Source organism: Gorilla gorilla, chromosome 15 (genome assembly GCF_029281585.2).
Source record: "Gorilla gorilla gorilla isolate KB3781 chromosome 15, NHGRI_mGorGor1-v2.1_pri, whole genome shotgun sequence".
NCBI classification, from domain to species: domain Eukaryota; kingdom Metazoa; phylum Chordata; class Mammalia; order Primates; family Hominidae; genus Gorilla; species Gorilla gorilla.
The window spans coordinates 120,341,628-120,366,271 of NC_073239.2; the positions used below are offsets into that span (position 1 = coordinate 120,341,628).

Here is a 24,644-nt window from a genome sequence, read left to right on the forward strand (position 1 = left end):
CGAAATTAACCAGGATTTACATTCAAGCTGTTATGGTTTGGATATTTGCCCCTTTCCAAACTCATGTTGAAATCTGATTGCCATTTTAACGGTATTACGAGTTGGGAGGTTTAAGAGATGATTAGGGCCACGTGTGGTGAGTCACACCTGTAATCTTAGCACTTTGGGAGGCTGAGGCAGGAGAATTGCTTGGGCCTAGGAGTTCAAGACCAGTCTAGGCAACATAGGGAGACCCCCTTGCTACAAAAAATAAAATAAAAAAATTAGCAGGACATGATGGCACATGCCAGCTACTCAGGAGGCTGAGGTGGGAGGATACTGGGGCCTGGGAGGTTGAGGCTACAGTGAGCTGTAATCATGCCACTGCACTCCAGCCTGGGAGACAGAGCAAGACCCTGACTCTAAAAATAAAATTTAAAATAAAGAATAAAAAATTTAAAAATTAGCCAGTTGTGGTGGCATACACCTGCAGTCCTAGCTACTCAGGAGGCTGAAGTGAGATGATCACTTGAGCCCAGGATTTCCAGACTGCAGGGAGCTACGATCATGTCACTGCACGCTAGTCTGGGTAACAGAGCAAAACCATGTCTCAGAGAATAAATAAAATAAAATAAAAATAACAGATGATTATGCCCAGAGAGTGGAGTGAATTAATTAATGCCATTATCTTGGGAATGCATTTATTATTATGGGAGTGGGTTAATTATAGTAGGGAGAAGGCTGGGCACGGTGACTCATACCTGTAATCCCAGTACTTTGGGAGGCCAAGGTGGGAGGATTGCTTGAGCTCAGGAGTTTAAGACCAGCCTGGGCAACATAGTGAGATCCTGTCTCTACTAAAAATAATAAAACTAGCCAGGCATGGTGGCACATGCCTGCAGTCCCAGCTACTGGGGAGGCTGAAGTGGGAGGATTGCTTCAGCCCAGGAGACTGAGGCCTCAGTGAGCTATGATCACACCACTGCACTCCAGTCTGGGTGACAGAGTGAGACTCTGTCTCAGAAAAAAAGAAGGGGGAAGAGTTAGGCCCCCCTTTTGCTCTCTCTCTCTCTCTTCTCTTTGCCCTTCTGCCATGGGCTGACACCATAAGAAGACCCTCATCAGATGCCAGCTCATTGATCTTGGACTTCCCAGCCTCCAAAACTGTGAGCCGATGGATTTATTTTCTTGTAAATTACCCAGTCTGTGGCATTCTGTTATAGCAGCACAAAAAGGAGTAAGATACAAGCCTTCTCCTGGAAACTGCAGGCCTTCAGATGGACTCCAGAGTTCCAAAATAGTTGCATCAGACAGATTCTGCCAGATTGTTGTCTAGATGGGGGCGACAGATTCCTGGCACTTTCTACTGTGTCATCTTCCATGATATCACTGCTATGTAAATAATTCTTACAACTCAATAATAAAAAGACAGCTCAATTAAAAATTGGGCTAAGCGTCTGTATACACATTTTTCCAAAGAAAATATACAAGTGGCGGGCTGGGCGTGGTGGCTCACGCCAGTAATCCCAGCACGTTGGGAGACTGAGGCAGGTGGATTGCTTGAGCTCAAGAGTTTGAGACAAGTCTAGCCAACATGGAGAAACCCCGTCTAAAGAAAAAAAAAGAAGAAAAAAAAAAAAAGAAGAAGACTGTTCTCCAGGCTCTGCAATGCCCTCTGTTGTCAATCAGGTATCCATGTGTGTTGGTCTGCTTCGGAGTTTTTCTTGCTGGTTCACTGGACGATTTTTGTATTTGTGCACTAATCACACTGCCTTAATTACCATACTTTATAATAAGCCTTGACAGGCAGTGAGGTAATTGTCCTGACTTTTTCCTCTTCTTTTTTTTTTTTTTTTTTTTTTTTTTTGAGACGAGGTGTCACTCCGTCGCCCAGGCTGGAGTGCAGTGGTGTGATCTTGGCTCACTTCAAGCTCCGCCTCCCAGGTTCATGCCATTCTCCTGCCTCAGCCTCCCGAGTAGCTGGGATTACAGGCGCCCGCCACCATGCCTGGCTAATTTTTTGTGTTTTTAGTAGAGACGGGGTTTCATTGTGTTAGCCAGGATGGTCTCGATCTCCTGACCTCATGATCCGCCCGCCTCAGCCTCCCAAAATGCTGGGATTACAGGCATGAGCCACTGCGCCCAGCCTGTTCCCCTTCTTTAGGAGAGTTTTTGGATATTCTCATTCTTTTGTATTTCCATATACTATTTATTTATTTATTTATTTATTTATTTATTTATTTATTTATTTTTTGAGACAAGATCTCACTCTTGCCCAGGCTGGAGTGCAGTGTCGTGATCCTGGCTCACTGCAACCCCCGCCTCCCGGGTTCAAGCGATTCTTCTGCCTCAGCCTCCTGAGTAGCTGGGACTGCAAAAGCGGGTCACCACGCTGGGCTAATTTTTGCATTTTTAGTAGAGATGGGATTTCACAATGTGGTCAGGCTGGTCTCGAACTCCCGACCTCGTGATCCGCCCCCCCTCCCCCACCCCACCCCCATCCCCACCCCCACCCCCACCCCAACCCTTGGCCTCCCAAAGTGCTGGGATTACAGGCGTGAGCCACCGCGCCCAGCCTAATTTTTGTATTTTTGTAGAGACGGAGGTCTTGCCATGTTGCCCAGGTTGGTCTCGAATTCCTGGGTTCAAGCGATCCACCCGCCTCAGCCTCCCAAAGTGCTGGCATTACAGGTGTAAGTCCCTGCACCTGGCCTTTTTCTCACTCTTGACTTTTTTTTTTTTTTTTTTGCAATTTTCTCTTTTTCTTTGGTCAGTTTCACCAGGGATGAGACTTTTAGCTTTGTTGATTCGATTATATGTTTGTTTTTTATTTCATTATTTTTCCTCTTTATTATTTCCTATCCTACACTTTCTTTGGATTTGGTTTGCTGTTCCTTTTCAAGTTTCCTGAGATGTTTGCATAGTTCATGGATTTTCAGCTTTTCTTCTTGTCTGAAAGAATTTGTATAGAACTGAAATAATGTCTTCTTTGATAATTTGGTAGAATTCACCTGAAAATTATTTGGGTTTGCTTTGATTTCCTTAAAAGTAATAGAGCTATTAACGTTCTATTTCTTCTTGGGTTGTTATGATGATACCGTTTTCGAGGAACTGATTGGTTTTGCATAAGCTTTCAAATTTATTGATGCAAATTTGTTCACCGAATTTCCTTGTTTTTTGAATCTCTGAACATCTGTAGTTGTATCTCCCTTTGTGTTTTCTAATGCTTACCCATGCTGCTTCTGTTTTATTCTTGGTTAGCCAGGCTAGAGTTTTGCCCTTTTTTTTTTAATGAGTTTTTACAAAGAACTGTTTCTTGGCTTTATTGATCTAATTATATCTTTGTTTGGGATTTCATTAATTTCTGCTTACTATGTCCTTTTAACACTCTTTGGGTACACTGTGTTCCTCTTTTTTAAATTTATTTTTATTTATTTATTTATTTATTTTTGGAGACAGGGTCTCCCTCTCTCACCCAGGCTGGAGTGCAATGGCTCAACCTCAGCTTACTGCAAACTCTGCCTCCCAGGTTCAAGTGATTCTCCTGCCTCAGCCTCCCGAGTAGCTGGGATAAGAAGCGTGCCACCACGCCCAGCTAATTTTTGTATTTTAGTAGAGACAGGGTTTCACACTGTTGATCAGGCTGGTCTTGAACTCATGACCTCAGGTGATCCACCCGCCTCGGCCTCCCAGAGTACTGGGATTACAGGTGTGAGACACCGCTCCCGGCCTGCATTCTTTTTCTTTATTATTATTATTTTTAACTCTGTCACATCTCAGGATGTGTTCTTTTTCTTCTTTTTCTTTTTTTTTTTTTTTTTTTTTTTGAGGCAGAGTCTCGCTCTGTCACCCAGGTTGGAGTGCAGTGGTGCAATCTCAGCTCACTGCAAGCTCCGCCTCCCGGGTTCATGCCATTCTCCTGCCTCAGCCTCCTGAGTAGCTGGGACTACAGGCACCTACCACCATGCCTGGCTAATTTTTTTGTATTTTTAGTAGAGACAGTGTTTCACCGTGTTAGCCAGGATGGTCTCAATCTCCTAACCTCGTGATGCGCCCGCCTCGGCCTCCCAAAGTGCTGGGATTACAGGCGTGAGCCACCGCCCCCAGCCAGGATGTGTTCTTTTTCTAACTACACGATATGAACACATACCTTATTAATGTTTAGCCCTTCTCTTCTTATTTAAGCATAAAGGCTATAATTTTCTCTCTAAATACTGCGTTTGTTGTATCCCACAAGTTTTAATGTGTATAATAAAATCTTTATTATTAACTTTTTTTTATTTTTCTAACTTTGTTATTTTCTTCTTGATTTCTTTGGCCATAAATTATTGGCATGGTGTGTGTGTGTGTGTGTGTGTGTGTGTGTGTGTGTGTTTAAATTTGTGGGATTCTTTTATTATCTTTGACTTTTTAATTGCTTTATGGTCAGAGAATGTGGCCTTATGATATCTGTTCTGAAAGTGGTTTAAAACTTTCTTCATGGCCCAATACATGATTTTTTTTTTTAAGAGACAGGGTCTTGCTATGTTGCCCAGGTTGATCTCAAACTCCCGGACTCAAGTAATATTCCCACCTCAGCCTCCCCAGTAGCTGGAACTATAGGCATGCACCACTGTGCCTGGCATGACCCATTTTTTAAAATGTTTCATGTGTGGTTCCGAAAAATATGTAGTCCTTAATTGTTGATCAAGAGTTATGTATATGGGCTGGGCGCAGTGGCTCACGCCTGTAATCCCAGCACTTTGGGAGGCCGAGGTGGGCAGATCATGAGGTCAGGAGATTGAGACCAACCTGGCGAACACTGTGAAATCCCGTCTCTACTAAAAATACAAAAAAATTAGCCTGGTGTGGTGGCGGGCACCTGTAGTCCTAGCTACTCAGGAGGCTGAGGCAGGAGAATGGCGTGAACCCGGGAGGCGGAGCTTGCAGTGAGTGAAGATCACACCACTTCACTCCAGCCTGGGCAACAGGGCGAGACTCTGTCTCAAAAAACAAAAAAAAAAAGAAAAAGAGTTATATGAGTTATATATATGTCCATTACATCAAGCTTATAAACGGCATTGTTCAAATAATCAGTATCTTTAATGATTTTTGTATGTTTGATTTCCCAACTATTGAAGGAGTTATTAAAATCTTTCATGTTTGTCAGTATGTCCTCCATAGTTCTGGCAATGTTTGCTATATATTTTTTCTTTTTTCTTTTTTTTTCTTTTTTGAGATGGAGTCTTGCTCTGTTGCCAGGCTGGAGTGCAATGGCACGATCTCGGTTCACTGCAGCCTCGACCTCCCGGGTTCAAGTGATTCTCCTGCCTCAGCCTCCCGAGTAGCTGGGGATACAGGTGTGCACCACACACCCAGCTAATTTTTCTATTTTTAGTAGAGATGGGGTTTCACCATGTTGGCCAGGATGGTCTCGATCTCTTGACCTTGTGATCTGCCTGCCTTGGCCTCCCAAAGTGCTGGGATTACACCCGGCCCCTGCTTTATATATTTTGAAGCTATTTTATTAGATGCATACAAGTTTTAAGTTATTATATCACCCTGGTAAATTAAACATTTTATTATTATATAGTGACACACTTTATTTCTAACAATGCATTTTGTCTTAAAACCTATTTTGTGTGATATTAATATGATTACAACAGTTTTCTTTTTATTAGCATTTGCTTGGCCTATCCTTTTCCATCTTTTTATTTCAGCTTTTCTGTGTCCTTAGGGCTTAATGTGTCTCTTATAACAGCATACAGCTGAATTTTTATTTTTATTTTTCGGGGTTTTTTTGTTTTTTTTTTTTTTTGAGACAGAGTCTTACTCTGTCACCCAGGCTGGAGTTCAATGGCATCGTCTCAACTCACTGTAACCTCTGCTTCCTGGGTTCAAGCGATTCTCCCGCCTCAGCCTCCCAAGTAGCTGGGACTTCAGGTGCCCGCCACCACACCCGGCTAATTTTTGTATTTTTAGTAGAGACGGGGTTTCACTATGTTGGCCAGGCTGGTCTCAAACTCCTGACCTTGTGATCTGCCCACCTCGGCCTCCCAAAGTGCTGGGATTACAGGCATGAGCCACCATGCCTGGCCCATTTTGTTTTGTTTTTTGAGACAGGATCTCACTCTGTCACCCAGGCTGGAGGGCGGTGGTGTGAACATCGCCCACTGCAGCCTCAACCTCCCAGGCTCAATTGATCCTCCCACCTCAGCCTCCCAAGTAGCTGGGACTACAGGCACATGCCACCATGCCTGGCTAATTATTTAGTTTTTTGTAGAGACAGGTTTTTACCATGTTGCTCAGGTTGGTCTTAAACTCCTGGGCCCAAGTGATTTCCCAACCTTGGCTTTCCAAAGTGTAGGGATTACAGGAATGAGATATTATGCCCAGCCTTGGATTTTGATTTTTTTAAAAAATTCAATAAGATAATCAGTCTCCTGGTCTTTTTTTTTTTTTTAAATTTTAAATAGAGATGGGGTTTCACTACGTTGCCCAGGCTGGTCTCAAACTCCTGGGCTCAAGTGATCCCGTCACCTCAGCCTCCCAAAGTGCTAGGATTACAGGCATGAGCCACTGCGCCCAGCTTCCTACTCTTTTAACTGATAAGTTTTATTCGATTTTATTATAATTGTTAAATATTTGAGTTTTTACAATGTTATTTATATTTTTTTCTGAATTTTATGTTTCTTCTCCTTTCCTGCCTTTCGTGGGGGGATTGATTGCTGGTATTTCGTTTGATGGTGTGCTTATTTTCCCATTCTAGCGTGTTCTCTTGTCTGTTTTGGAATGTATACATTCTATTTCCATTCTTTTAATGGTTGCCCTTGAAGTTTTACCATGCATATTTAATTTAGCAAAATCTAACTTTTTTCACATCAGAAGGTAATGTGTCAACATCCTAACGAAGTTTAAAAGAGGCACATCTCACACGTGTTCATGAACACCCAATCAGCACTCTCACGAACTACAAAAGGATCAAAATTCTGAATTTAAGCAACATCTTAACCTTCCCTTCCCAACAATACAAGGTGGGCCTTTCTTAGAACCCTTGTGAGACCAGAAACTACTCAGAGAGCATGCTGTACCCAAGGTCTGATCACACTGCTTGCCACTCAGGGTGCCAAGTAAGCTGTCTTTGCAGAAAGCAGAGCTCCCAGCTTTCTCTTTGTCCTTGATGTCATGAAATTTCACTCACTGGGACCAGGCGCGGTGGCTCACACCTGTAATCCCAGCACTTTGGGAGGCCAAGGCGGGCAGATCACAAGGTCAGGAGATGGAGACCATCCTGGCTAACAAGGTAAAACCCTGTCTCTAGTAAAAATACAAAAATTAGCCAGGCACAGTGGCACACACCTGCAGTCCCAGCTACTTGGGAGGCTGAGGCAGGAGAATCACTGGAACCCAGGAGGTGGAGGTTGCAGTGAGCTGCGATTGTGCCACAGCCCTCCAGCCTGGGCAACAGAGCAAGACTCTGTCTCAAAAAAAAAAAAAAGAAAGAAAGAAAAAGAAATTTCACTCATTGGGTTGGTCACTGGAGATGATTTTTCAGCTTTGGAAAAGCCTTATTTATTATTTCTCTGATAATTTTCTTCCCTTTGTTTTCTCTGTTCTCTCTTTCTGTAATTCCTATTAATCTGTTTTCCCAAGTGACTGCATCATTTGACATACTTACCAGCAGTGTATTTCTCTATATTCAGTCAACAGCTATATAGTATTATCTGGTGTTTTGATGAGAGACATTCTCGTGGGTGTGGAGTGAGATCTCATTGTGGTTTAGATGGCATTTCCCTCATGGCTGATAATGTTGAACATCTTTTCATATGCTTATTGGCCATTTGTATGTCTTCTCTGTAGAAATGTCTGTTCAGATTTTTCATCCACTTTTAATTTTTTTGTCTTTTTATTATTGAGTTGTAAGAGTTCTTTATGTATTCTAGATAGAAGTCCTGTAACAGATCTATCATTTGCGAAATTTTTATTCCATTTTGTGGCTTCTTTTTTTACTTTCTTGGTAGTTTCCTTTGAAGCATAAAAGTTTTTCATTCTGATGATGTCCACTTTATCTACTTTGTTGCAGCTGCTGTATGTGCATGGTGTCATAGCTAAGAAACTGTTGCCTAATGCAAGGTCGTGAAGACCTCCACCTACTTTTTTCTGAGTTTCATAATTTTAAGTCTCATATTTAGGTCTTTGATCCACTTTGAGTTAATTTTTGTATATGATTTGAGATAGGAGTCCAAATTCATTCTTTTGAACGTGGATATTCAGTTGTTACAGCACCATTTTGCCCCCATTAAATTACGTTGGCAGCTAGGCGCGGTGGCTCACGCTTGTAATCCCAGCACTTTGGGAGGCCAAGGCGGGCAGATCACAAGGTCAGGAGTTCGATACCAGCCTGGCAAACACCGTGAAACCCCGTCTCTACTAAAAATACAAAAATTAGCTGGGCGTGGTGGCGGGCTCCTGTAATCCCAGCTACTCAGGAGGCTGAGGCAGAAGAATCGCTTGAACCTGGGAGGCAGAGGTTGCAGTGAGCTGAAACTGCACTCCAGCCTGGGCGACAGAGCTAGGCTCTATCTCAAAAACAACAAAAAACAAAACAAAACAAAAGAAACAAACAAAAAAATTACCTTGTTACCTTCTCTAAAATCAATTGACTGCAAACGTGAAGGTTTATGTCTGGGCTCAATTCCATTTCAGTGACTTATATGTGTATCCTTCTGCCAGCACCACATGGTCTTAATGACTATAGCTTTGGTAGTAAGTTTTGAAGTCAGAAAGTGTGAATCCTCCAACTCTGTTCTTTTTTTTTCCTAAGGTTCTTTTGGCTATTCTGAGTCTCTTGAATTACCATGCAAGTTTTAGGATTAATTTGTCAATTTCCACAAAGAAGTCAACTGGGATTTTAATAAGGATTGCACTGAATGTGTAGATCAATTTAGGAAGCATTGCTGTGTCATCAATATTAACTCCTTCTGATCCATAAACGTGGGTGTCTCTCCATATATTTAGGTCTTTAATTTTTTCAACAATATTTTGTAGTTTTAAAGTATAAATCTGCACTTCTTTTGTTAAATTTATTTCTATGCATTTTATTATTTTTGATGATCTTATAAATTTTTTAAAATTTCTTTTTCAGTTTGCTCATTGCCACTACATAGAAATATAATTGATTTTTAGCTGGGCATGATGGCTCACACCTGTAATCCCAGCACTTCGGAAGGCCGAGGTGGGTGGATCACTTGAGGCCAGGAGTTTGAGATCAGACTGACCAACATGGAAAAACCCCGTCTCTACTAAAAATACAAAAATTAGCCGCTTGTGGTGGCACATACCTGTAATCCCAGCTACTCGGAAGGCTGAGGCATGAGGATCGCTTGAACCTGAGGGGCAGAGGTTGCGGTGAGCCAAGTTCATGTCACTGTCCTCCAGCCTGGGCTACAGAGCGAGACTCCATCTCAAAAAAAAAAAAAAAGAAAGAAAGAAATATAATTGGGCCAGGTATGGTGGCTCATGCCTGTAATCCCAGCACTTTGGGAGGCCAAGGAGCATGGATCACTTGAGGTCAGAAGTCAAAACCACCCTGGCCAACATGGTGAAACCCTGACTCTAGTAGAAATACAAAAATTATCCAGGTATGGTGGCAGGCGCCTGTAATCCCAGCTACTCGGGAGGCTGAGGCAGGAGAATCACTTGAACCTGGGAGGTGGAGGTTGCAGTGAACCAAGATTGCACCACTGCACTCCAGCCTGGGCAACAGAGCGAGACTACATCTAAAAAAAAAAAAAAAAAAAAAAAAAAAATATATATATATATATATATATATACACACACACACACACACACATACATATATTTGTGTGTGTATATATATATAATTGATTTTTGTATATTGATCTTGTATCCTGCAACCTTGCTGAATTTGTTCATTAATTCTTAGTTTTTTAGTGGATTTCTTAGTATTTCCCTTTTTTGTTGTTGTTGAGACAGAGTCTTGCTCTGCCGCCCAGGCTGGAGTGCAATGGTGCAATCTTGGCTCACTGTAACCTCCGCCTTCCGGATTCAAGCCATTCTCCTGTCTCAGCCTCCCAAGTAGCTGGGACTACAGGTGCACACCACAATGCCCGGCTAATTTTTTTTTGTATTTTTAGTAGAAACGGGGTTTCGCCATGTTGGCCAGGCTGGTCTCCAACTCCTGACCTCAGGTGATCCGCCCACCTCTGCCTCCCAAAGTGCTGGGATTACAGGCATGAGCCACCGTACCTGGCCGGATTTCTTAGTATTTTCTTTTTTTTTTTTTTTCCTGGGCATGTTCTTTGATTCTTTCTCTTTTTTTAATTATACTTTAAGTTCTAGGGTACATGTGCACAATGTGCAGGTTTGTTACATATGTATACATGTGCCATGTTGGTGTGCTGTACTCATTAACTTGCTATGCAGGATCATGACATCTGCAAATAGATGTAGTTTTCCTTTGCAATCTGAATGCCTTTTATTTTCTTGCCTAATCGCCCTAGCTAGAACCTTCAGTACAGTGTTGAGCAGAAACACCAAGAGCAGACATCCTTGTCTTGTTCATAATCTTAGGAAGAAAGCATTCAGTCTTTCACCATAGTTGCCTTTTTTTTTTTTTTTCTTTTTTTCTTGAGACTGAGTCTTGCTCTGTCATCCAGGCTGGAATGCAGTGGCATGATCTTGGCTCACTGAAACCTTTGCCTCCCCAGTTCAAGCAATTCTCATGCCTCAGCCTCCCAAGTAGCTGTGATTACAGGTGGGCACCACCACGCCCAGCTAATTTTTGTATTTTCAGTAGAGACAGGGTTTCGCCATGTTGGCCAGGTTGGTTTCGAACTCCTGACCTCAGGTGATCCACCTACCTTGGCCTCCCAAAATGCTGGGATTACAGGCGTGAGCCACCTCGCCTGGCCCATAGATGCCCTTTATACAAAGCTCCTTTCTATTCTTAGTTTAAGGGTGGTTTTTTGTTTTTTGTTTTTATCATGAAATTGTCTTGGGGCCAGGTATGGTGGCTCACACCTGTAATCTCAGCACTTTGGGAAGCCAAGGTTGGAGAATCACTTGAGGCCCAGAGTTCGAGACCAGCCTGGGCAACATAGCGAGACCCCCATTTCTAATTTAAAAAAAAATGTTTTCAAAGAATGAGCCAGGTGTAGTGGCGCATGGTGGTATTCCTAGCTACTCAGGAAGCTGAGGCAAGAGGATTGCTTGAACCCAGGAGTTTGAGGCTACAGTGAGGTATGCCTGTGCCACTGCACTATAGCCTGGGCAACAGAGCTAGACCCTGTCTCTAAAAAAAGGTGTTGCATGGCCAGGCATGGTGGTTCACGCCTGTAATCCCAGCACTTTGAGAGGCCGAGGCAGGCAGATCACCTGATGCCAGGAGTTCGAAACCAACCTGGGCAACATGGTGAAACCCCGTCTCTACTAAAAATACAAAAATTAGCCAGTCGTGATGCCACGTGCCTGTAATCGCAGCTGCTTGAGAGGCTGAGGCATGAGAATTGCTTGAACCTGGGAGGCGGAGGTTGCAGTGAGCCGGATCCTGCCAATCCCGCCACTGCACTCCAGCCTGGGCAACAAGAGCGAAAAACTCCGTCTCAAAAAAAGGTGTTGCATTTTGTCAAATGCTTTTTCTGGGCCTATTCATATGATTATATTGTTTTTGGCCGGGCACGGTGGCTCACACTTGTAATCCCAGCACTTTGGGAGGCTGAGGTGGGCAGATCACCTGACGTCAGGAGTTTGAGACCAGCGTGGCCAATATGGTGAAACCCTGTCTCTACTAAAAATACAAAAAGTTAGCCAGGTGTGGTGGCGGGTGCCTGTAATCCCAGTTACTCAGGCAGCTGAGGCAGGAGAATCACTTGAACCCCGGAGATGGAGGTTGCAGTGAGCCGAGATCGCGCCACTACACCCCAGCCTGGGTAACAAGAGCGAAACTCTGTCTCAAAACAAAACAAAACAAACAAATGAAAAACAGAGTCAGGAATGACAGTGTGCTGCTCAGGGCCAGGCCTGAGGAATGGAAGACAGTGGCACCATCACACACACACGCACACACACATGCACACACACACACACACACACACTAAGTCCTTTTTCCATTTCAACCCTGAAATTGTAATTTTTAAAATAACATGCTTATAAAAATAGAATCTCTTCCAAGTAGGTTTCGGTTAAAAACAGGGGGTTCAGGAAGTTTAGAGGTGTTGTTGTTTATGGGTTTTTTTTGTTTTTTGTTTTTTGTTTTTTGTTTGCCTTCGGTGTAGTTTGGAGGATTTGCTTTAACAGAATATCTTTTTGGCTTTACTGGCTAAAATAGCCAGTTCCTGCTTATTAATACTCAAACACATCAATTATTCATCTGCACTTGGGTATATTACACACGCCGAATCATCCATCCTCCTGCCCTCTTCGTTAAAGGAGGCTTTGAGGCCAGCAGCCCCACGGGGAAGGCGTATAGTTGGGACTCAGGGCTGACTCAGAGGGCCAGCCCTGGCCAGCTCATGTCTGAGGTCACATCCAATGGAGAGGAGGCAGCAGAGCTGAGTGAACAGAATCTTGTTCTAACAACTTCCCAGGCTCCACACTGCCTTGCCATGCTGAGCTGTCCATGTGAGGTCAGGGATTTGTCAAGATAAAGGGCTAGACCTTTGAGGGTTTTCCTCTTTCAACTCTGCTCTTGTCCTTGACCTGAAATTATACTAGCGGCAAAAAAAAAAAAAAAAAAAAAAAATGATGACAGCTGATGTGTGCTGGGGAAAATGATGGACAGTCAGAACCATTGTGATCCTCAGATGAGGAAGCTCAAGTTCAAGGTGGGAAGGAAGGCTATAGGCAAGGCCACTTGGCAGCCAAATGCAAAGTCACGGTAGAATCTCCATCTCCTGGTGACCATCCCCCGTCAGCCTCCTGCATGGAATCCATAATGAGGGCCAGAACAGTGAGGGGTATGCCGTTAGCTATGCCCTGGTGCACTGACTCCCAGGTAAAACCAGATCCACAGAGGAGAAGGGAGTGAGGATTATTTATTTATTTCTTTGAGATGGAGTCTCACTCTGTCACCCAGGCTGGAGTGCAGTAGCATCATCTTGGCTCACTGCAACCTCTGCCTCCCTGGCTCAAGCCATTCTTGTGCCTCAGCCTCCCGAGTAGCTAGGATTACAGGCATGTGCCACCATGCCCTGCTAATTTTTGTATTTTTAGTAGAGACAGGGTTTCACCGTGTTGCCCAGGCTGGTCTCAAACTCCTGGGCTCAAGCGATCTGCCCTCCTCAGCCTCCCAAAGTGTTGGGATTACAGGTGTAAGCCACTGTGCCCAGCCACCACTACCCTGATTTTTGTGTTTTTCATCCCTTTGTGTTTTTTTCAGTAGTTTCATTCTATACGTTTGCATCTTTAAACAGAATGTTGTTTGGTTTTGCACGCTTTCATTTCTGAATCACGCTATGTGTATTCTAAGAATTGCTCTGGTTTTTTACATAATATCTCAAGATTATGATACTGAGATGCATTCACATTGTGTGTAGCTGTAAAAATTATTCTCTCTGTTATATACTATTTCTTTGTGCTAATATGCCATTTTCTGTATTCGTACAGATAATGGACATTTGAATTGTTTCCAGTGTGTTTCTATAACAAACTGTAGTGCTATGACTATTCTTATACATGTTCCCGTGCATATGTTTGAGAGTTTTTTTTTTTTTAGAAACTGATGTCTATTTTCCATCAACCTTATTTCCATGTTGCTGAAGAGCCCGTGCAAGAACAGCTTAAGACTATTCAGTGGTTGCTCCTACCCCTTCAGTGGCCTGAGCAGTGGGAGCTGCAGACCAGTCTTCCGTGGCAGGCTGAGCCCTCCAGTCTTCAGTAGGGAACTTCTGAATAGGCACAGAGGGCACCTAAACGCCGTCAGACCAGTCTGCAACCTCAGGCTGAGTAGCAGCTGAGGAGCTGGAGCAGTCCATTCACCCTGAAATTCCTCTTTGGTCTCAGCCTTTTCAGCAGCCTGCTCTTCTTTTTTAATCTCTTCAGGATCTCTGTAGAAGTAGAGATCAGGCATGACCTCCCACGGGTGTTCACGGGAAACGGTGCCACGCATGCGCAGAACTTCCCGAGCCAGCGTCCACCACATCAAACCCAATGAGTGAGCTCCCTTGTTGTCACATGGGATGGCAATGTCCCCATAGTGCAGAGGAGAATCTGTGTTACACAGAGCAATGGTAGGTAGGTTAACATAAGATGCCTCCATGAGCGGCCGGTGGTCAGCCCTGGGGTCAGTAACCACAAGAAGCCGTGGCTCCCGGAAGGCTGCCTGGATCTGGTTAGTGAAGGTTCCAGGAGTGAAGCGGCCAGCAACTGGAGTGGCTCCAGTGGCAGCAGCAAACTTCAGCACGGCCGTCTAGCCAGTATTCCTGGATGATATGGCACTAACATCAGCAGGGTTTTCAATGGCAACAATGGCACGAGCTGCCAGCAGAAGCTTCTCCCGGGTCCTCCTCAGATTTATGATGTAGATGCCATCACTTTTCCTTTTACAGATGTACTGTTCCATCTGGAAGTCAAGCTTGGTGCCACCTAAGTGGGTTCCTGCCACAAGGAACTTAAGGACATGCTCCTCCTTCATTTGCAGGACATCAAAAGCTCCGGACCTTGTCAAAGTTTCCCTTTAAGTTACAATGAGAATCCAGAACAACGCCGTATGGACCCCTCTGTGGGTAGCGCAGAAAGCGGGAGTTTCTTTTTTTTTTCTTTTTTTTTTTTTTGAGATGGAATCTTACTCCGTCACCCAGGCTGGAGTGCAGTGGCGCCATCTCGGCTCACCACAGCCTCCGCCTCTGAGGTTCAAGTGATTCTGCCTCAGCCTCTCAAGAAGCTGGGATTACAGGCATGGGCCACCATGCCCAGCTAATTTTTTTATATTTTTAGTAGGGAAAGTGTTTCACCATGTTGGCCAGGCTGGTCTTGAACTCCTGACCTCAGTTCATCCACCGCCTCGGCCTCCCAAAGTGTGAGGTTATAGGCATGAGCCACTGTGCCCAGCCGAGAGTTTCTTTAGGGCAAATATTTTGGGTGGAATTGCTCAGTTGTAGGGGCCACACAACTTCAACTTTAATTGCTAATGTCAGATTGTTGTCCAAAATGTCAATTTTACTGGCTTTTGCCAAAGAACTAAGTTTTGGCTTTGTTGAATATGTGATCTTTGCACTGTGCTTCACTATTTTCTGCTCTTACCTTGAACTTACACTCCCAAGCAGGGTCTAAGAGTGCCCACTGAAGCCAGGGGCAGCAGCTCATGCCTGTAATGTCAACACTTTGGGAGGCTGAGGCTGAGGATTGCTCGAGCCCAGGAGTTTGAGACCAGCCTGGGAAACATAGTGATATCTCGTCTCTACAAAAAATAATTTAAAAAAAATTAGCCAGGTATGATGGCTCATGCCCATAGTGCTAGTTACTTGAAGGTTGAGACAGGAAGATTGCTGGAGCCTAGGAGTTCGAGGCTGCAGTGAGCTATGATCATGCCATTGCACTCCAGCCTGGGTAACAGAGTGAGACCCTGTCTCTAAAAGACAATAAAAAGTTCCCATTGTTCCATATTCTCAGCAGCACTTGATATTGTCAGACTTTTTCATTTTTGTCAATCTGGTGGCCAGTACATGGTAACTAATTATGGTCTTTGCGCTAGAGATTGTTTGTGTCCATCCAAATTCATATGTTGAAAACTAAACCCCAGCTGGGCACAGTGGCTCAGGCCTATAAACCCAGCACTGGGATGCTCAGATTGGAGGATCACTTGAGCCCAGGAGTTCAAGACCAGCCTGGGCAACATGGTGGAAACCCGTCTCTACAAAAAATATAAAAAAATTTGCTGGGCATGGTGGTGAGTGCCTGTAGTTCTAGCTGCCTGGGAGGCTGGGGTGGGAGGATCACCTGAGCCTGGGAGATTGAGGCTGCAGTGATCCATGATAGCCCCACTGTACTCCAGCGACAGGGTGAGACTCTGTCTCAAAAAAAGAAAACTGAACCTCAGTGTTTGATGGTATCGAGAGGTGAGGCCTTTGGAAGGTAATGAGGTCAGGAGGGTAGATCCCTCCTAGAAAAGAGCCCCAGAGAGCTCATTTGCCCCTTCTGCCATGTGAGGACACAGTGAGATGATGGCTATCCATCTGTGAACACAAAGCCAGCCCTCACCAGACACTATGTCTGCCAGGGCCTTGATCTTGGATTTCCCAGCCTCCAGAACTGTGGAGAATAAATTTTTGCTGTTTTTAAGCCACTCAGTCTATGGTAGTTTGTTATAGCATCCAAAATGGACTGAGATAGCCTGCATTTGCAATAACAGACGACTTTAAGTATTTGTTCTTATTATTTATCAACCCCCAAGTGCCTGTTGTTGTCTTTTGCCTATATTTCTATTGGGTTGTTGATCTTATTAAATTATAGATCTTTCTTTCTTTCTTTCTTTTTCTTTCTTTGTAATGGAGTTTTGCTCTTTTTGCCCAGGCTGGAGTGCAATGGCATGATCTCAGCTCACTGCAACCTCTGCCTGCCAGGTTCAAGTGATTCTCCTGTCTCAGCCTCCTGAGTAGCTGGGATTACAGGTGCACACCACCACACCTGGCTAATTTTGTATTTTTAGTAGAGGTGGGGTTTCACCATGTCGGGCAGGCTGGTCTCGAACTCCTGACCTCAGGTGATCTGGCCTCCCAAAGTGCTGGGATTACAGGTGTGAGCCACCGTGGCCAGCCAACTATAGACATTTCTTATATGGTATGGATTTAAATCCTTATCAGTTATAACTTCTCCCAGTTTGAGACCTGCATTTTTACCCTCTTTATGGTGTTTTTGAAAAACATAAACTGTTAAAAAAGCTTTAACTGTGTATTCCTTTGCAGCTTTTTATTTTGCACTATGTGTACTGAGGAACAAAAGAAAAAAATGAAATTTGAGGCCAGACGTGGTGGCTCATGCCTGTAATCCCAGCACTTTGGGAGACCAAGGCAGGCAGATCACAAGGTCAGGAGATCGAGACCATCCTAGCTAACACGGTGAAACCCTGTCTCTACTAAAAATACAAAAAATTAGCCGGGCATGGTGGCGGGCGCCTGTAGTCCCAGCTACTCGGGAGGCTGAGGCAGGATAATGGTGTGAACCCGGGAGGCGGAGCTTGCAGTGAGCCGAGATCGCGCCACTGCACTCCAGCCTGGGTGACAGAGTGAGACTCCATTTCAAAATAAATAAATAAATAAATAATAAAAAGAAAGAAATTTGAATTAAAACCAAAGAGCTTAATCTGTATCACCCTCCCCTGATTAAATTTTTAAATTACAGTTCTCCTGTCCTGAAATTATATTATGCATGAGTTCTGCTATGTGTGTCCTGTGACCTGAGAGTGGGCAAGAACTTTCTCTGTTCACAGCTATGTCCTCAATGCTTCAAACATAGCTTTGCCCAAAGTAGGTGCTCAATAAACACTGTGGATGGAAGGAACAAAGGAAGGAGAGAGGAGTAGGGGGGCAGCCACCGAAGGCCGATGTGGCTTTTCATGACTCCACCCAGTGAGGCCCAGCTGGCTCCAAGGGTAGGGCAGCAGCCTAAGGAATGGAGGAAATGGTCTTTCCTCAAGCAGAGCTTAGACTTTATTGTCTTGGAAAAACCTGTTTGTATTTGGGAGATGTGCTTACTTTAATAGGTCAACCCTGCAATAATGGGCAGGTCTGAGGCTCCAGGAGTGCTGGGGTAGTCTATTCACCCCCTTATTCCTTCTCTCTATCCTTTTTTACCCACCTGCCTTGCAGCCAGTGGGTGTCAGAGCCAGCAGCAGACTGGAGTCTAAGGGCACTGCTTTCTGTCCGTGAGCTTGAGAAAGCTTCTTGCCCTTCTGAATCTCCAAGTCCTTGCCTGCAAAGCAGAGGCAATGATAAAAACACTAACGCCTTATCTGGTGTTGCAGGATCCCTTACCAAGGGCTTCTATGTCTCCTATCGTGAGCTCAGTACTCAGTGAGGTAGGCAAACCTGGAGGAGGAAACCGGGGAGGAGTGAGTCTCTAACTCCCCACCCTGTGTGGCCTAATAAGCCTTGATCTGTGTTCTACAGACTCTGAGCTCTGTGCTCCTCTCTGGGGGACAGGTGGAAAGGGCAGCCCTCCAGGAGGTGGTGAGTCCTCTCAGCTTTGGAAGGGTGCACTCTGCACCTACTGCACTGGTGCTCTCTGGGAATTTTCTCCACGGACCTCCAGAGCAACTGTGAGTGGTAGCTGTTACCATTCCCATTTGACTGGTTCAGAAACCTTGCCTGAGAGACATGAAGTCACTTGCCCAAGGTCCCCCAGCATTCAGGGTCATAGTCAGAGTTCAAACTCCAAAGCCCTTGCCTCTGCCTCACCACTGTGGTCTCCCTAGACCTTTAGATATAGTTCCAGACAGTGGGTTTTCCCAGCTCAGAGCAGAGTGGGTCATGGGACAGGGCAGGCTCCAGAGGGCTACGCTACCAGAATCTGGTAATGACAACTGTGTATGTGTGCGTGAGAGGCGGCTGACCGATCTAGATGGGGACTGACCGATCTAGAACTAGATGGGGATCAATCGTCTTCAGCAGATCCGAGAGCTGGAGAATTACTGCAGGGGCAAATGGCTCTTTCTCTCCTGCATCCTCCAGGGCCATCTCTACACTGCGGTGAAGCATGGGACGTGGTAAAAGGACACCTTTGAGCTGTGGGAAAAGCTGACACGATTTTTCAGAATAGTGTGCTTAGGAAGGCGGGGGCGCCCATGTTCTTCCCGAGAGGCGTTCCATCCAGAGCTATCTGGAAAGGCTGGGGTACTGGAAGCCAGAAGGTGGAGAATCACTGATGCAGCTCTACTGAGTTTTCAACTGGGCCCCACCCACACTGACCTAAGCACAGGAGGTTCGAGGGCTCTCCACTGACCAGGAATGAAAGGATCAATTGCAGAGTTTCGGCCTTGGAGCCCAGTCCTGGCTCTCCCTTTGCTTGCTCCTGACGTTGGAAGAGTTACAGCCCCTCCTGAGTCTCAGTCAGTCGCCTCTCACATGCCTATTGACGTCTCACAGGCTGTTGGAGAGTTAGGGGGTCCTAGCATAGGTGTCTTGTGCCAGGTACACAGCTGGAGCTCAATAAATGTACTGTGACCTCAGGCAGGAAAAACCAAGGAGGGGCGGGCCACCCTGGGGGCTGGTCTGCAGAGTCTTCAGGGAAGAAGCTAGGATGAGGACAAGGACCCAGGATGAGGACAGGATGAGAGGATGGCTGCATAACAGCAGGGAGGCTTTGGGCAGGCAGGGGAGCCTTTCCAGGTGGGTGAATGGCAGGAACACAATCTTGGAAGTGAGAATTCCTGGGGTGCCTTCTGGGCCTTGAAGCAGGGCTCACAGAGGGCAACAGGACCCCGCTGGAGTGAAGAAGGGGACTGGAGGGTAAATTAAAAGAATAGCAGCTTGTCTGCCCTCATCCCCGGTGTGGGGGGAGCAGCCTGGCATGGAGTCCAAATGGACCTCATATTTCCCAAAGACTCAAAGCATCTGGGGCCTACCTGGAATGTCCCAGGAACACCTACTGCCCGGCCCCTCCTCTTTCCCCTCACCAAGCATGATGACCGCAATGTCTCATAATTATCACACTCTGCTTTTCTCCATCTCTGTGGCTTTACATATTCTCAGTGTTCAGCTCTTGGTCTGCAACATATCTGCGTACAAACACACACACACACACACACACACACACACACACACACTGAGGAATGGCTCCCGGGTCCCAGTAGTTCCCACTCTCTGGTAGAGGAGTTGTGTTTGTGAGGGCTGTGATGGGGTGACGAGCCTGCAGCAGCCTTTCCACGCTCGTCCAAACTAGATGTGGTGCAGAGAGCACGGGCCTGTGGATCAGTAGGTGTGACACTTAGCATGATGGTACTGGTTAGGATCAAGCTAGGCAGTGAGCAACACACAACCTAACTGTAGTGGGTGCAACAAGCAGGTGCTTATTTTTTTTGCAGAAGAAATCAGGAGGATGGCAATCTCACTGCTAGTGCAGGTACTTGAAGCTGCCATCGGGGACCCAGATACTTTCTGGTGATAGTGTATATGGGGGGCGTCTGCTGGAGCTTGGAAGATTTGGGCCCCCATTCTGGCTCTGTTGCTAACTAGTTGTGCAGCTTCAGACAAAGCTTCTGAAGCTTTGACTTCATTTCTTTATTTGTTTTTAAAATTGCAGGCTGAGTATAGTGGCTCCTGCCTGTAATCCCAGCACTTTGGGAGGCTAAGGTGGGAGCATTGCGTGAGGCCAGGAGTTCGAGACCAGCCTGGGCAAAATGGGAAACGCTCATCTGTACGAAAAAAAAAAAATACAAAAAATTAGCTAGGCATGGTGGTACATGCCTGTGGACCCAGCTACTTTGGAAACTAAGGCAGGAGGATCACTTGAGCCCCGAAGTTTGAGGCTGCAGTGAGCTGTGATTGTACCACTGCACTCCAGCCTGGGTGACAAAGTGAGGCCCTATCTCAAAAATGAATAAATAAAATTGTGGTAAAAACATATAACATAAAACCATCTTAACCATTTCTAAGTGTACAGTTTAGTGGCATTGAGTACATTCATACTGTTGTGCAATCCGTCCTCATGTCTCTTTTCTTTCCAAACGGAAACTCTGCCTATTAAGCAAGAACTCTCTATTTCCTCCTCCCCACTGGCACCACCATTCTGCTTTCTGTCTCAATACATTTGACTGCTCCAGGTAACTCATAGAAAAGGGATCATACAGAATTTGTCCTTTTGTGTTTGACTTATTTCACTCATCATAATGTCCTCAAGTTTCATCTGTGTTGTAGCTAATGTCAGAATTTCCCCTCTTTTTAAGGTTGAATAATATTCCACTGTATGGACATACCACATTTTGTTTAGCCATTCATCTATGGATGGACACTTGGTTTGCTTTCACATTTTAGCTATTGTGAATAATGCTGCCATGAACATGACTGAGCAGATATTTCCTTGAGACTGTGTTTTCAATTCTTTTGGATATCTATCTGGATGTGGGATTATTAGATCCTATGGTAATTCTATTTCTAATTTTTTTCAAGAAGCATAATACTGCTTTCCATAGAAGCTGCACCATTTTACATCCCCACCAACAGTGCACAGTTTCCAATTTCTCCATGTTCTTGCCAAAATGTGTTATTTTCTGCTTTTTTGGTAGCAGCTATCGTAATGGCTTTGAGACTCAGTTTCTCGTCTGTCCCACAGGGACACAGTAGGGCTAGATTATCTCCAGCTTCTGATGTCTCATGGTGCCTTCCTTCTTGCCATGAAAGTAAGTATTGCTTATGCACATATACATCTTAGTAAATTTAGTTATATCTTTTCAGCTTGGGGCCCCAAGGTAGAAACTATTTTAATATGAAGACAGGAAACAAGAAATATGAAAAGGGATTGAAGAAGGCATTCCAAGGACAACTTCCAAACCCTCCTCTCTATTCCTTCCAGACCATAGATGCACATAATTCTGGGCCACAGAGAGTCCTTTGGACAGAACAATACTTTACTCTTTCTTCTCTTCCTCTCCTTTTCTTTTTTGCTTGTAATTCACACACCCAGGTGGCTGGGCGCAGTGGATCACACCTGTAATCCCAGCACCTTGGGAGGCAGAGATGGGAGGGTTGCTTGAGGCCAGAAGTTCAGTCTGGGCAAGACTTGGTCTCTAAAAATAAATTACCTAGGTGTGGTGGTGCATACCTGTAGTCCTAGCTATTCAGGAGGCTGAGACAAAGGATCACTTGAGCCCCGGAGTTCAAGGCTGCAGTGAGCTATGATCACACCACGGTGCCCCAGCCTGGACAAGAGAGCAAGACCCTGTCTGGCTCAAGCAACAACAAAGGAAGGAAGGAAGGAAGGAAGGAAGTATGGAAGGGAGGGAGGGAGGGAGGGAGGAAGGAAGGAAGGAAGGGGGAAAAGAGAGAGGGAGGGAGGGAGGGAGGAAAGAGAGAGAAAGGCAGGCAGGCAGGGCAAGAAAGAGAGAAAGAGAAAGAAAGAAAGAAAGAGAGAAAGAAAGAAGAAAAAAGAAACACACACACCCATCTCCCACTCTTTATAGTGTCATGATGTCATTTAACATAAGTGCAAGGGAAAGTTCAAGGCATTTAATTCTAGCTTTTACAAAACCCAGAAGCATCTTGAGTTAAGTACTGTTATCTTCATTTCCTAACTTTTGGCATTCGCTGACTCATTATTTCATATGTGGCTTGGGTGAGAAAAGCACCTGGGTGGCAACCTCCTCCCCCAGCTACTTCTCTAGCCAATGGGGACTGTTCTGAACTTCCCATACACTTTCTCGCAGCTTCTGCCTGAGGCTGAAACCCTTTCTGGGGTGTTTTCCCAACTGTCATCAGGATGGGATGCAGAACCAGGTGCCATGCTCTGTCCAAACCCTACCTGGCTCCGGCCTTCTCCTGCAGTCTCACTTCTCACCGCTCACTCTCCTGATATTTACCCAGACCCACCGTGTGGCTTCCCATTGCGGTGCTCATCAGGCCATCCTGCTTGAACTGTCCTTTCTACCCATCCTCCCACAGCTAACTCTGCTCATGCTTTTAGACTCAGCATAAACATCCTCTCCCCCAGGAAGCCTTCCCTGATCCAAACCCCCGAGTTGAGCTAAATGTCCCTGCTTGGGTCTCCCACAACACTTATGCTCACCCCGTCTTATCATAACCAACATTGCAGTTGAACTGTGTGAAGCACACATTTAACTAATGGAATTCCACTAACTCCTCTTGGCCAGAAGGAGAAAGAGAATAACTTTATTTATTTATTTATTTATTTATTTATTTATTTATTTATTTATTTCTGAGGCATGTTCTTGCTCTGTCTCCCAGGCAGGAGTGCAGTGGGCATCATCCTTCTGCCTTTTTTTTTTTTTTTTAAGTTTTTGTAGAGACAAGGTCTCACTCTGTTGCCTAGGCTGGTCTCCAACTCCTGGGCTCAAGTGACCCTCCCACCTCAAGCTCCCAAGTAGCTGGGATTACAGATGTGCATGCCATCTCCCTATTCACATTTTATTTTACTTTATTTTGTTTTTGGAGACGCAGTCTTGCTCTGTTGCTCAGGCTGGAGTGCAGTGGGCTGATCTTCGCTCACTTCAACTCCACCTCCCAGGTTCAAGAGATTCTCTCACCTCAGCCTCCTTAGTAGCTGGGACTACGGGCACACACCACCGTGCTTGGTTAATTTTTTGTATTTTAGCAGAGATGGGGTTTCACCATGTTGGCCAGGCTGGTCTGAAACTCCTGAGCTCAGGCAATCCGCCCACCTCGGCCTCCCAAAGTGTTAGGATTACAGGCATGAACCACCGCGCCCGGCCCCTATTCACATTTTAAATAGAACCACTCTTGGCCCCCTGAGCACTCCTCTCCGAGGGTTAGTTGGGAGCCCTGAGTGTTACCTTAGTCCTCAAGTGTTTTAACATTGGGAGCCTCTGGCCTCTCTGGGAGTGAATCTGGCATTTAAAGATACATATATCTGGCCGAGCGCAGTGGCTCACGCCTGTAATCCCAGCACTTTGGGAGGCCGAGACGGGCGGATCACAAGGTCAGGAGATCGAGACCATCCTGGCTAACACGGTGAAACCCCATCTCTACTAAAAATACAAAAAAAAATTAGCCAGGCATGGTGGTGGGCACCTGCAGTCCCAGATACGCGGGAGGCTGAGGCAGGAGAATGGTGTGAACCCGGGAGGTGGAGCTTGCAGTGAGTGGAGATCGCGCCACTGCACTCCAGCCTGGGCGACAGAGCGAAACTCCGTCTCAAAACAACAACAACAACAACAACAACAAACATATATTTCGTGGAGCAAGAAATGTCTCAAACATAGCAAGACAGTTGGGATGCCAACGGACCAAAGGGAAAGCAAGCATGACATAGCCACCCACTACAAGGGCTTACCTATTATCCAAGCTTTGGGAACTAGGTTAGAATCCCAGCTCTGTCGCTAACTAACCTTTGTACTTTAGCCAAGTCACTGTACCTGTCTAGACTTCGGATCGCATGTGTGTCTGCCCATCTCATAAGGTTACCCTGAGGCTAAATGAGGTAACAAATGTCATGAACCCACAAGGTAGACTCGACTCTCGGTAACAGTTCGTGTCACCCCCATCTCACACTACTCTCCCTCTTCGGACCCTGCACCCATGGATTCCATCCACCGCTGGCCAGGAGTTGAGTAGAGGCACCGAGCACGTGAAGAGGTGAATGGGCAAGGAAGGCTTCCAGGTCAGGTAGCATTTCCAGTGTTCCAGCCTGCAGGCATCTACCGAGCCTGGCCCAAGGCTGGCACCCAGAGATGCTTCCAGTCTTCCAGCAGCAACGCACTGACTGTAAGAAAAGCCTGCTTATAAACCCCCTACAGGCATTTGGAAGCTGGTCCCTGGGGTCCTCTACAGATTCATTTCGCCCCCGACCCCATCCCCTTTGTGCCACCCTCGTTATTGCACTCTTCCATCCGGATGGCGTTTAGCTGGGTCCGGGTCTGTCACCCGTCTGACCACCAGCTCCTTGAGGGCAAGAGGCGCCTGCTGCCCTCAGGGTCCGCGCCCAGCCCGCAGCTGCTCAGATCCGGAGACGGGGAGGTTTGTTGGCGAGAGCCTGACTCC

At 45.6% G+C, this 24,644-nt stretch overlaps 1 non-coding gene and 1 pseudogene across 1 annotated transcript; both read right to left on the minus strand.

Moving 5' to 3' along the window:
* Positions 1-6,837: 6,837 nt before the first annotated feature.
* Positions 6,838-6,940, minus strand: LOC115930726 (small nucleolar RNA U13). The gene has a single exon (XR_004067338.1). It is a non-coding gene; the product is annotated as a small nucleolar RNA U13 (small nucleolar RNA).
* A 6,823-nt stretch (positions 6,941-13,763) lies between these two features.
* Positions 13,764-18,650, minus strand: LOC101127478 (small ribosomal subunit protein uS2-like; annotated as a pseudogene).
* Between the last annotated feature and the right edge of the window lie 5,994 nt (positions 18,651-24,644).